Raw genomic sequence first — 12,958 nt, 5'->3', positions numbered from 1 at the left:
CTTTTAAAGGTTTACATCTCTGAGCTTTGAAAGACATGCTGTTGGAAAGAGAACAACGATGGCTTCGTTTTGAGGGTAAAATGATGGCTGTAGACCAAACACTGTGGACACAGCAGCAGTTGAAAGAGAAGTGTTTAAGATGAATATTGGCAGAGTGAGAGAGAGCTCGTTAGGCAGGAAGGGAGGTGTGAGCCTGGTTGCTATAGTGACTGCACCCACTGGCTCCATACATACGCGCACAGACATGCACCTCACTTTTGCTGCTTAAAATGAACAGAAAAGTCAGGCCGAAACAAATCGCTCCCAAATGAAAAGTACAGGTCCTATTGACGAAATTCTTTCACCGTGAGCGACAGCAATGTCCAGTCTACCTAATTCTCAGTTTTCATGCCTGTGGAATTTATTATATGGACGTGGTGACAGTGTAAAAACACCATGCTCTTCTGATTTTCAAACGAACCTTCTGAGCCATTTTAACATTAGAGTCTATGGAGGAGTTGGAGGGAGGAGGCTGTGCATTGGTGACATTTTTGAAAGAACCACAACACCTAGTACAATAGTAAACACATTGGATGAAAGAGGACAGCGATGGCTACGTTTTGAGGGTAAAATCATACCTGTAGACCAAGCACCGTGGACACAGCAGCAGTTTTAAAAAAGATTTTAAGATTAATTTTTTTGCTCCTCTCACTCTAGCAGTTGAGCTGTCTCACTCTAGCCCCAACATTCCGTCCCATACACACCCATTATAAACTCTGAAACGGGTGAAAAAACCTCATGAAACTTAAACTGGAACTGAAGAAAAAGTATAATAGATATTGAAAAGATAAATACAAGTTGAATAGTTGAATGTCTTGTCTTCGTTTTAAAGTTTGAATGGTGGTGGCTCTATGTCAATGTATGTGGAAGTAGATACAGTTTAAAGAGGAGTAAGTTGAAGGAGAATTTGAAGGACTCCCATTGAAATACATGGGAAATTTTTGTTGAAAAAGTTGAATAATTTTAAAAATATAAATGTTATAAATGAGAAAAATAGAAGCAGTCATGTCCAAAAGAAGAGGAATCTAACGGTGTTTGAATGGTTTTTCTAAGTTGAGCGGTTTTGAAGTAGATAGATGCCAAATAACGTACGGAATATGATATAATAATAAAGATTAGAAGAACAATACTGTGAATGCTTTTACAAGCATTCACACTAATAATAAAGATTAGAAGAACAATACTGTGAATGCTTTTACAAGCATTCACACTAATAATAAAGATTAGAAGAACAATACTGTGAATGCTTTTACAAGCATTCACACTAATAATAATAATAAAGATTAGAAGAACAATACTGTGAATGCTTTTACAAGCATTCACACTAATAATAAAGATTAGAAGAACAATACTGTGAATGCTTTTACAAGCATTCACACTAATAAAGATTACAACAACAATACTGTGAATGCTTTTACAAGCATTCACACTAATAAAGATTACAACAACAATACTGTGAATGCTTTTACAAGCATTCACACTAATAATAAAGATTAGAAGAACAATACTGTGAATGCTTTTACAAGCATTCACACTAAATATTAGCTTCTGTCATGACTGATGAAGTTACTAGTTAATAAAGTTTCCAGTAAAGTGATTAATCGCAGCCACAGATTGACAGTAAATATCTCGATTAGCTTCAATGCATCTATAATAAATATGTGCAAGTTTCAGTGCTTCGTTTAAACTGTATGATACTTATACTGACCCAGGGTCAGTGTAAAATACAATCCTAGCTGTGTGAACAAAGCCTGGCTCCTTTAATCCTGCATGACAAACCTCAGGATGCAGGTTATTATGACTCTTTCCTGCTGGCACACCTGTCACACCTGAGAGTCAGCTAGAAGCTTACAGTGACGTGGACATCATGCAAAGACTGCCAGACTCTGTAATACTGTAAATGATCAGTGACTCAGGTTAACACTAAACTTTAAACAGTACCTCTGTGTCTCTGTGTGTGCTGAACATCTGGAATCAGATTGAGTCAGGCTGCATCAGCTGAATCTGTTATTTGTAAATATCAATATTTTTTATTCAGGTGTGGGGATAATATGTAAGACTGCAGTGAAGCGATGTACCAGATTAATCCCTGGCCAAAGGTATCGTACTTAAATCAGACTACTGATCCAGCCACATCAGCCTTTTGTGAGGTCTGTTTAAAGTAGACTTAAAATGAACTCCAGGTTCCTGAGAGGTGGACTGTGAGCACAGAAACACATGTTCATACATACAGCTGCAGCAAGCTTACATTAATTTTAAATAGATGTGTTACTCTGATGTCTGTCTCTGTGTTAGTCCTCTGACAGACTGGTACCTGTCCAGGTGTGCTCTACCTGTGACTACTGGGACAGGCTCTAATAGAAAGTTTCTATTATTCTCATTTAAGGTATTTAAGTGCTTATGCATATGCTTAGTTGTGACACTGTTATAGACTGTTCAGTGAAAGTTTCTAAAACTAGATGAACTTACTTCAGCATCAGCAGTTTGAGAAAACAACTCCCTTTACAGGTGCTGATAAGGCCAAGGGCACAAAACAGCAGAACCATTAATCCGTTAGGTTTCATAGCGAGGCGTGTGAAGTGTGGTATGATCAGTTTGTAACTTCCTCCCTCTTTCTTGGAATGCAAAGAGGAGTGGGAGCACGACTTCTGTGGCAGAGCTGGCATGACTGTGAACTTAGATGTTTGATGTGTGTTGGCTCTCCTGCGCGCAGTAATAAATAGCTTGATCACAGCAGATTTTATTTACAAAATTCCACAACACCCCCCCACCCTCACACTGTGAACCTGAATTGAATATTCAGAAGAAAATGAATGGATAGACTGACATTTGTTTAAATACTTCTAGAAATCTGAGCTGTTGGTGTGGTAATAATATTAGAGCTGGCAATCTTTCTTACTGAATCTCTACTCTGAGTCATGCTACCTGAGATTAATTCTATGTTTACCTGACAGCCTGGACAAATGTGCTGTGTGAAGGATGTAAATCAAATCAGATCTTAACTGCTTACATTTAAGGATCCTGGTCATATTTAATTGTAATATGAACCAATGATTTTCTGATTGCTGATTCTAAGAGAGTCTTTGTGGAAATCCTGTTTGGCTTTTTGTCATTTTAATTCTCTTTTCCGTTTTCCAGAACAGTTCTCCACAGTCGCTGTCCACATGGGTCAGTGGGACCAAGAAGCACTCTGCTAATGTGAGACTCTGACCAGCAACATCCAGCAAGACCCAGACAGCGTTTTCTATCTCCCAGCTGGAGTTTTTTGTTTGTCTGTGACTGGAGAGTCAGATTTTTGTTGAAGCTGGAGAAACAGAGAGGTAAGTCAGTTTGTAGAGATCCCTCCCACCCTGGCTTTTATGTGGCAGATTTCATATCTGAAACAGTAATATTTCAGTGACTGCTGCTTATATCACAGGTTAATACACGCTACTGATCCCTGATGGGAGAATCATCACCTCTGCCAACAAAGAAGCCTGGTGGATGTTTGTTTGCAGTCTGATGATGGGACACCATGCTCTGCATCTTCAAAGTTTGTCTCTTGATTATTATTCATACACAGTAATGTGAAGTATGCTTATATCTAGTATAACTGGACCAACCTGGTGCTCTTCATTTATGGAGGCTGTTGAGTCTGAATGTTGGGTGTTGTGTATCTCGTGTTCTCTGGGCTTTGTTGTCCTCAGTCTTTTTGCAGGATCAGAAAACAAAACCAGGAGGCGCGCAAATGTTTCTTCTCCAATTGGATGATGATAAGACTGTGACACGGGATGCCACCTTTAGTCTTGTGATGAAGCAAAGCTCAGGAAGAAGTGTGATTAAATGGTACCCACATGTGTGCTGCTGAGAAGGATGTACAGGGGCACCTGCAGCCAAATCCAAGCCTCCTCAGGTTAGTGTTAGTTGCAGAATGCTTTAGGACTGAGACAGCTGAGGCATCAAATGTTTGATTAAACAGATGAAAAAGAGAAGTTTCTTCCCTATAATTATCACTTTTTAAAATCTTTAGCAACTTCAGGTCTGTCAGCGTGCTGAGGTCACAGAAACAAGAAAAGCAGGTTGACTTCAGAGTGTTGTTTACAGTTTTCTGTCATCATGATCTCCCCTGAAGTTTATCACTATTATACAAGCAGTAAGTCCACAGTACTGTAATGATGATTCTGACTTTGGTCACGGTTGCATAATATTTTAATAATATACAATTATTTTTTGTAATTCATATTTTTTCTGTTAATCAAAAATTTACTTTGTGAAATTTGTATTTGAGAATGAAGAATGTGACAATATATTTTTGTTCAGTATTTAATTTCTTTCAGTTGCAATTGTTAAATCAAAAATAAAGAAAAATATATTCTAATTTAGCAAACTAATTTATCAAAAATATATATACATATATCTGTATTAGTTTTTATACATTAATTTGACAGCTGTATTGAAAATACCATATTGTATTCACACAGAATCAGTTTGGTATCATTGTTTGTCTGATTGCTGAAACTAAGAGCTAGTTTTGATCTAAAGTATCCAAAGTTGAGCTCTAATGTTTCTTCACCCTTGTGTGTGTGATATCTGATTTCCTACATGCTGGCAGAGCAGAGCGGCAGTTTGTGCTCACAGATGGTGACGGTGTGGAGAGACGGTGGTGTTTCCTCAGAAGAACTAGCAGAGTCACAAAGGGCACGAGTCCATCTCACCACCTTGACTTGTTGATCAGTGGATACACTTGTCTCCCCTTTAAAGGAGACACTCTTAGAGAGAGATGATCCGAGTCATCACTAAATGTTAGTGCTTTCAAATACACAAACATTTTTAAAGGACAAAAACGAACATCCAACTTTGACTGTAATACAATTAAATCTTTGCATGTGTGTTTTCAAACTCTCAGATGGACAGGATATCACTATTAGACTGTCTAACCTGCCGGAGCAGCACTGAATGACCACCACACATGATCAGTTCCTGCAACATTCAGCAGCTCTGCTTTTGGTAAGTAGAGTTACCTAACTACAGTAACTTTAAAAACATGATATCCATTTCTAACAGCCTGGTTACTTCCTGTCAGTTATTTTAGAAACCATGTGGTCACCTGACCTAACACTGTTTCTTCTTCTTCCCCTTAATGTTGAAGTGTCAAATGTCCAACAGCTGGAGAGGAGACTAAACCAGTGTACTGGGATGTTTCACCAACACGTGCCAGACGCTGTTCCTTCATGGTGACATCACCAGAGACGGCCCCGCCCACCTCAGGACCTCGTCATTGATCATGATGATTTTAATGATGACAGCGAGTGGAACTAAGACTGTAAAAATCAGAATGTTTAGATGCTTTCTAATTATTAATGAATACTGAGAGCCTCTTTCTGTGTTTTGTCTGTTTTGTTTGTTTTTTTACCTCATTTGTTACTAACAAAGTTCACCAAACTCACACAGTTTACATCCTGTATGTTTCCATCTTTACCAGCCACACTCTTAACTGCATTTAAGAAAACAAACCGTAGAAATTGTCGTTTTTCTCTTTTGTAATTTTGTAATTCAGTGAATATACTGCACTGCTTCCTTTAATTGCGTCTCACATTGCTTTAAGTTTTTCCAGTGTCCAGTTATTTTTTACTGTTGTTTGAATTCTCTGTATGTTTGACCCTGTAGACTGTTTAATGGACTGCTTGTCTTCCTGTTTGTAACCGACGCCTGTTTTTGACTAAAGATTTGGATTTCTGACTTTAACACAGCCTCTGCGTGTCCTCCCTTTGTGTCCTCTTCCTCTATGAATGTGTTGCATGTGTCACAGATTCATTTTATTAACAGCTTTCCCACAGTGAGTTGCATCAGCATTCATTCACAGCACATTGCAGAAGGATTCAGATTAATACAGTGATCTTATAGTCAGAATTATCCTGACAGACTGCCACTGTAAATTATCTTTCATCAGGTCAATTTTAAAGTTCAGTATTTCAAAGCAGGAGTTATGAAGAATCATATTGGCATTAGGACTGTACCAATATGTACTAACAAAGTCAAAGTTTTTTAATTATGCTAGAATATTGGAAGACAATCAGCTTTTAGTGTTTTCTGCATATTAATTATACTGACACAGAGACGGTGACCCTAACTGTACAGAAGCACTAAACAACTGACAATCTAACAAACATTATTGGCCCAAACCGTCATGCACAGTGAGTCTGATCCTGTGCTGTGAGAGTCTGACAAGCATGTTTCTGGTCAGTTTGGAAGAAATAATATCACAATGTAGATCTTTTTTTCAATATTCCTTTTACAACATAAACTGTGATCAAAGCTACTTATGTTCACAGCATGTAATAATACTGACAGTCCAGGGCATTGTGGTCTGTTGAGCTAGGGTTAGGGTTAGCAATTCAGACATATGTAATCAATCTCTTGCTGGATATAACAAACACCTAGGAATTCATATTATAATTTGATTTTCATGAAATATTCATATTCAGTATCAGTCATTTTATATTATAACCACGTATCCACCCAGGCTCGTGGTGGGGCAGGGCTCTGTCCTGGGATGCTTGAGTGAAAGGTAATGTACACCCTGACCAGGTATCCAGTCTGTCAGAATTGTTTTCAATATTTGGTTCTAAAATATGAGTGAAAACAAAAATCCAACTAGGATTCTTGCGTATGATGAATGAAGTCTGTCTGTATTGTCCAGCTGATCCATCAAACCCCCAGCAGGTAAACCTTATTCATGACATAACACAGTAACAATGTAAAAAATTAAACAGCAACAGTCTAAATGTAAAGTGCATTCTAAACTCCTCTTCAATAAATTTTATGCAAAGAGTCATTCAGGACTGTAAAACGTGAACTACAGAACCCAGAGTCTTCATCATTAAATCTCTGGTTGCTTCATTTTTTTATCCTATATCAGATACTTTAAAGGTTAGGTTAGGTAAAGTTGCACTGTCATTGTGAGGCAAAGTGTGTGTGTATGTGTGTGTGTGCGTGTCATGGACAGCTATAAAAGGCCTATAATTAAAGAACAAAGCGGGGTTTGAGTTCGAGTTACGGCAGACTGTCAGTACTTCTAAACGGAACGCAGCCTTCCTACGGCGGACAGCTAATAACAGGAATCGGACGCGCGGTCCACCCTAGTCCACAGCAACCACCATAGCAACCGCCTAGCATGACCTTAAAAACATATTCTCTTCATAACTATCAAAAACGTGAAATGATTTGTAAAGCATGAAAGTGTTACAGCTGCAGAGAGCTATGGCGGTATCTTTGGAAGCTGTTTACATAGCTAATAATATACGATGTAACCATGGAGACAGTCAGTCACGTGAGCTAGTGGTGCATGTTTACTACAGTGATTAAGGTGATTGTGTGCACAGCGTCCACACGCTGCACAGGGTAAAGACATTACTTCAGTATTGTTTTCTATTTATATATGTTTGCCTTCTGTTGACCATCACCTCAGGTTCACCATTACAGTTTCAGCATACAAATGCACACTGTCTAAATGTGAACACATTCAAAAAAAATCATGTCTCAGAAATAACCACAGCTGTTCATGTTTGTCATTAAAGTTTTATTTGTAAGAAAATTGTGAACTTCAAATTGTTTATCAAGTCAAAGAACATTTGACAAGTCTGAGTCATTCCTTTGTCCTGTGAGAGCTGGAATAAATATATATCCTGACAGTTACAGTTGAAACAGTAGAGACAGGTAGAAATGGGATCAGATTAATCTTTGCTTAGTCAGACACGTCCTGTGTTGGCCTTAACCCAAATTTCCTCGGGGTCAACCTTCAGGATCAATAAAGTTTTATTGAATTGAATTGAATCATATTAAAAAACAAACAATAGCACAATTTTGCATCCATTTCCAAATTGTAGTAAAGCAGCCCACTCTCATAAATAGGTAACAGAAATGTCTCTAATGTAGACGTGTACAGTCTAGTGTAAGCATTAAAAGACCATAAAGGAAACACTACTATTTATGTGAAACTAATTGTAATAAAAAATGAGCAGGTGATTTACAGATTTATAAGAAAGAATCTGAAAACAACACTTTTTTGGTCTAAGTGGTCAAAGTAGAAAACAGAACTGATGTTCAAGAACAAACCGTAGCTGCACTGATATTACACATCTCCATTGTTGTGGTGAACAATGTTGCTTTTAAAACCACATGCAGTGTGTGACCATGACTGTCCACTGAGACCATGAACGCCACTTCGCTGAAGCATTCTTCTCCTTCTTCTTCTTCTTGCCATCAGAATGGAAGCAGAAAGAGCACGAGCTGCTTTGATCTACAGAAAGGAAAAAGAACATATGAGCTGAAACCATTAAGATAGAAACAATCATTCAATGCAGTCTCTCAGGTAGCTTAGCCTGTTACAACTGTTGATACAAGCTCAGTACAGTTAACACAGTGTCAGGGAACTCCAGTGTGGGAACTAGTGGCTTTAGGTTGATAGTCATTTAACTTTCATGCATTCATTCATTTAATTCAGGAGGAAGAAATGTCAGGTTGGTGCAGGCTGGCATTTGCTCCCATGCTGTCTTTAACTAAATGACTTGGTTCACTTTATGTCTGGGCTGTATGTGGGGTTATATCATGTTAATTGGGCAGGAGTACCTGTCCCCTGTTAGGCTTAGAAAGTTTCTCGATAAGCAGAGCTTCTAACTCTTTTAGCTTTTAGCACATCTGTAGCTGTGCAGGCTGACAGGTTTTTGGTGGCTCTTTCTACCCCACACTGGTTGTGAGTGTGTAAATACCCCCACTAGTTCTTTTGGGTTGCAGTTAACTTGGGAGGAAGGGGTGGGTCTGCCAGGACTAGATGAATAAAAATGATCTGGGATACATAAATTTCATAACGCATGCATATATCTCTATAAACCTGGTCTGAGGGCTGCCATTTTTTACATTCAGTTATTTCTCTTAGAAATGTTGGATCTAAATAATGAATGTGTTACAGTTAAAGTGACACTGGTCAGTGTAAATGGCTCATTGGGACATAGAAACCTTTAAATTAAATCCCATCACCTGATATCGAGTGTCAAACAATATCAAAGCTGTAAAAGCTGTTTACAGTCAGAATTTATAAAAACTATGATTGTAAATAAATTCAAACAAGTGAGCTTTTCTCTTCGTGCTGAATATCAACACTGTCATTTCTCAGACTGTAAGATAGAATTTACTAAATGGTTGATATACATGAAAAATATGTCCATAATCACAAATGACCATGAGAGCCAGTAGAATTAATTCAACTAAACACTCAAAAGACGTCCTTAAATGCTCTTTAAGTGGCAGAACAAATGAACAAACAGTTAATCGCTTACTTGAGATGAAATCTGCTCAGCTACTTTGAAAACAGCTTCTAACTGGTTCCTCCTTTAACAGGACGACTGCTCAGGGGTAAGGCCATCATGCAGTCCAGCAACCTTTATGGTCCTGCTTTGATTCACCAGGAACTATTAGGGAAACCTTTCAGCGCCTCCTGTGAAAGACACAGGCATAAACACTAGAGATGGCACGATACCACTTTTTTATGTCCGATACCGATACCGATATCATAAATTTGGATATCTGCCGATACCGATATGAATCCAATATAGTGTGTTTTTTAATCAATAAAACTGTTTTTTTAATATCTTGCTGCGTTTTGTATAAGTTCATACTGAAGTTTAAATAAACAACAACACTAAAGCTATTCTGTTATACCTGTATGTAAAAAATACACTGCACCCAAAATATTTCATAGTTCAGCAACACTGATCAATCTAATAAACTTAAACCTGCTCCATCCTCCCTATTCTGGTATTTTAAAGAGTACTTAGCAGAAATATTAAGCAACCTAACTAATAGGGTTGCAAACTCCCAGCAAAAAGAAAATAGGGAACCACCCCCCACCCTCCACCTCATGATGCTTAATCAATGTAATCAACTTTAATTTGATGCAGTGTGAAAAAAAATGCACAGAAATAAATTATTTTTCAAGAATAATTAAATAGATTCAACATCTTTCTTCAACGGAATTGCAGAATTCACAGATGGTACCTTCCCAAAGGAAAAAGTACTATAGCTTACTAGGGTATATTAGACTTAACAGTTACTATATACAGTAATGGACTTCTATACATTTTACATCAGATTAAAACTTTGGGTGTAAGATTCAGATAATTATTTATTAAAAGCGAGACATTTTAAATGAGAATAAGAAAGAAAAGTATGTCTTTGTGCCCCCTTTTCCCTGTTCATGCCCTATCGGCCCCCCTGGCTAAACTTTGCTAGATCCGCCCCTGCACAGTTACCAGCCGTCAGCTACGTAGAAAAAGATCCTGGTGTAGAAAGTAATATTAAATACATTCTAACAACAGCTTATCAAGCTTAAACGTGCTGCTGTTGTTCAGCCGCTGGTTTCCTCTTTATGGTGCAAAGTGGGCCAAAAACAAAGAAGAGAGACGGACTCCCGACAGAAAAGCCGATCAGCTGATCGTTAAGCAGTTTCACGATTGAAGTAGCAACAGCAGAGGGAGGGAGAGAGGCAGTCGCTCCATATATCGGTTGTTAAGCTTAACGTGGGAACGCTTTACAAACATTCAGAGATGAACTTACACACTTGCTTTACTTCTCTCTGGGATAACTTCCTCGGAGATTAAATGCTGGTTTGGTAGCGAGGCTACAAATACACACAGCCGCTGTATCACGTGAGGCACACTGCTCCGATGCGCTACGGTTATGAGCCGAGTTACGCCGTGTTGCAAGTTTTGTGAGGTGCTTTTTTGATATTTAATGGATCGGATTACATTTTTTATTTTTCGCCTAATCCGATCCAGTAATTTAGGTCAGTATCGGACCGATACCGATACGTAATATCGGATCGGTCCATCTCTAATAAACACAAACATTTATGAACATGTTCCACAGTCTTCCAGTTTGATTTTCTCATCCTGTGGACAACAACGTACAGAGATGCAGGTTTATGTTAACTTTTGTAAGGTTTCTTTACTGAACACATTCAGCTGCAGCTCCACTGTGATCCTGAACTGGATAAGCGCTTAAGAAAATGTGTCAATAAATGGACAAACATCAGCTTACTATATTTATCCAAACAGACTGGACCAATAATGCTTCACTGAGTTAGAGACTTTAACAGTCTCTTCTATGTAAGAATGTCTCGTGATAGACCTGCAAACTTGACAACAAAGGTTATTCAGACTACATGTAGCTGTCCTCTATGTCAGCTCACACATTTACATTCATGTCACACTTATTTCTGCTTTCTCATTTTTATCATTATTACTTACATTTTGATTAGATACCTTGAGTTTGTAAAAGATCAGATTACATAATTGGGATACAATTCAATACAATTCATGTATCCAATTCAGGGTTGCGGGAGGATGAAGCCTATCCCAGCTGATACAGGACAAAGACAGGCTGCCAGTTATCGCAGGGCTAAGACAATACGTGTAACAGAAAATCCACTTAGATGTTTGATATTTCTAATAATAATCATAATTATGACTATTATTTGAAATATTATTTAAAGGTTTCTCTATAAATACATTTGAATTTTTTTATAACCCCTAGAATATAAACCTGAGCTGTTTCAGATTCTGACCTCTGACCTCAGTGACCAGGCTGTGTCCTCACTGCAGCTCCCTCTTGGAAGTACGTCTGCTTCTTGTCTTCCCCCAGTGTTGACCGCCTGCCCTTAATATCACGTACTGTACCTGAGGAACAAAAAAGGACAAACACTTGCCTTCATTTAAGAAGTACATTCATACAGAGGTAATCTATGGAAACACACTAGTTCACCCTTTGGGAGGAATCAGTTCCTGTGAAACATTTCTGTAAATCAACATCGTGGAGAATGAAATGAGTTCTTCAGGTGACTCAGCAGTCCCACACTGACAAATGAAACTTCTGTGGAAGAAGAATCAGGATTTTTTTTGATTTCCAATCCAGTTAAACTATTAAGGATGAAGTAGGAGTCCTCATCTTTGCTCTTCTGAAATCTTTGTTAAACAACAACAAACATAAATTAGTAACAAAAATACAGCTGAGTAGAGGCTTTACAAATCACCAGCAGCCATAAATTAATTAATTAATTAATAAATAAATGTAAATTTTAATCGTCAAATGTTTCTGAGCCGTCTTCAACCTGCTTTTAACACTTTAAAGTCCCACAGTCAATGCAGCCTGACTTAATCCTAAATGTTCAGCACACACAGAGACACAGAGGTACTGTTTAAAGTTTAGTGTTAACCTGAGTCACTGATCATTTACAGTATTACAGAGTCTGTCCGTCTTTGCAAGATTTTCCACGTCACTGTAAGTTTCTAGCTGACTCTCAGGTGTGACAGGTGTGCCAGCAGGAAAGAGTAATAATAACCTGCATCCTGAGGTTTGTCATGCAGGATTAAAGGAGCCAGGCTTTGTTCACACAGCTAGGATTGTATTTTACACTGACCCTGGGTCAGTATAAGTATCATACAGTTTAAACGAAGCACTGAAACTTGCACATATTTATTACAGATGCATCGAAGCTAATCGGGATATTTACTGTCAATCTGTGGCTGGGATTAATCACTTTACTGGAAACTTTATTAACTAGTAACTTCATCAGTCATGACAGAAGCTAATATTTCTGTGCTAACATCGTTTAAACAGTAACAGCTTCACTACAATATAAGCTAACGTTTACACCGTAACTTTAAGCTAGCAGCATAAAGACGGTAAAACACGTAATAATATCTACAAATGCATCTTAAAGCTGTTATATTAGCACTCGGTGTATTACTAACATAACCACATTAACATTATTGACACTCGCTGACTTTTAATAGTCATTCTATAAATGCTGTCCGTTTAAATGGCCTTACCTGTAACACTGCTGTATCCACCGGATTCCAGCCAGAGTGGATTCTGGAGTCTTCCC

The 12,958-nt window shown here is 38.1% G+C and overlaps 2 long non-coding RNA genes across 5 annotated transcripts in view; one reads left to right on the top strand and one right to left on the bottom strand.

The window, feature by feature from the left end:
* The window catches only part of LOC120437655, an 8,360-nt gene extending 2,625 nt beyond the window's left edge, over positions 1 to 5,735 (top strand). The window contains exons 2-7 of one of the 2 annotated variants that reach the window (XR_005611324.1): positions 3,178 to 3,359; positions 3,458 to 3,931; positions 4,049 to 4,171; positions 4,631 to 4,820; positions 4,925 to 5,025; positions 5,168 to 5,735. This is a non-coding gene — a long non-coding RNA (uncharacterized LOC120437655). Of the gene's footprint in view, positions 1 to 2,833; positions 3,360 to 3,457; positions 3,932 to 4,048; positions 4,172 to 4,630; positions 4,821 to 4,924; positions 5,026 to 5,167 lie in introns of those variants that run through there. The other variant, XR_005611323.1, reaches the window with a different exon arrangement.
* Positions 5,736 to 7,804: 2,069 nt separating this feature from the next.
* LOC120437734 lies at positions 7,805 to 12,958 on the bottom strand. 3 transcript variants are annotated; one of them, XR_005611370.1, is made up of 5 exons: positions 12,903 to 12,957; positions 11,836 to 12,035; positions 11,639 to 11,750; positions 9,354 to 9,511; positions 7,805 to 8,317 (listed from the first exon to the last, which is right to left on the bottom strand). It is a non-coding gene; the product is annotated as an uncharacterized LOC120437734 (long non-coding RNA). The 3 variants fall into 3 exon arrangements; XR_005611369.1 differs by having other exon boundaries at positions 11,639 to 12,035; XR_005611371.1 differs by lacking the exon at positions 11,836 to 12,035 and having other exon boundaries at positions 7,806 to 8,317; positions 12,903 to 12,958.

This window comes from Oreochromis aureus, linkage group 3 (genome assembly GCF_013358895.1).
Source record: "Oreochromis aureus strain Israel breed Guangdong linkage group 3, ZZ_aureus, whole genome shotgun sequence".
Classification (NCBI taxonomy): Eukaryota; Metazoa; Chordata; class Actinopteri; order Cichliformes; family Cichlidae; genus Oreochromis; species Oreochromis aureus.
Note: the sequence above shows the minus strand (reverse complement) of the source record. Positions and strands in the feature narration are given on the sequence as shown.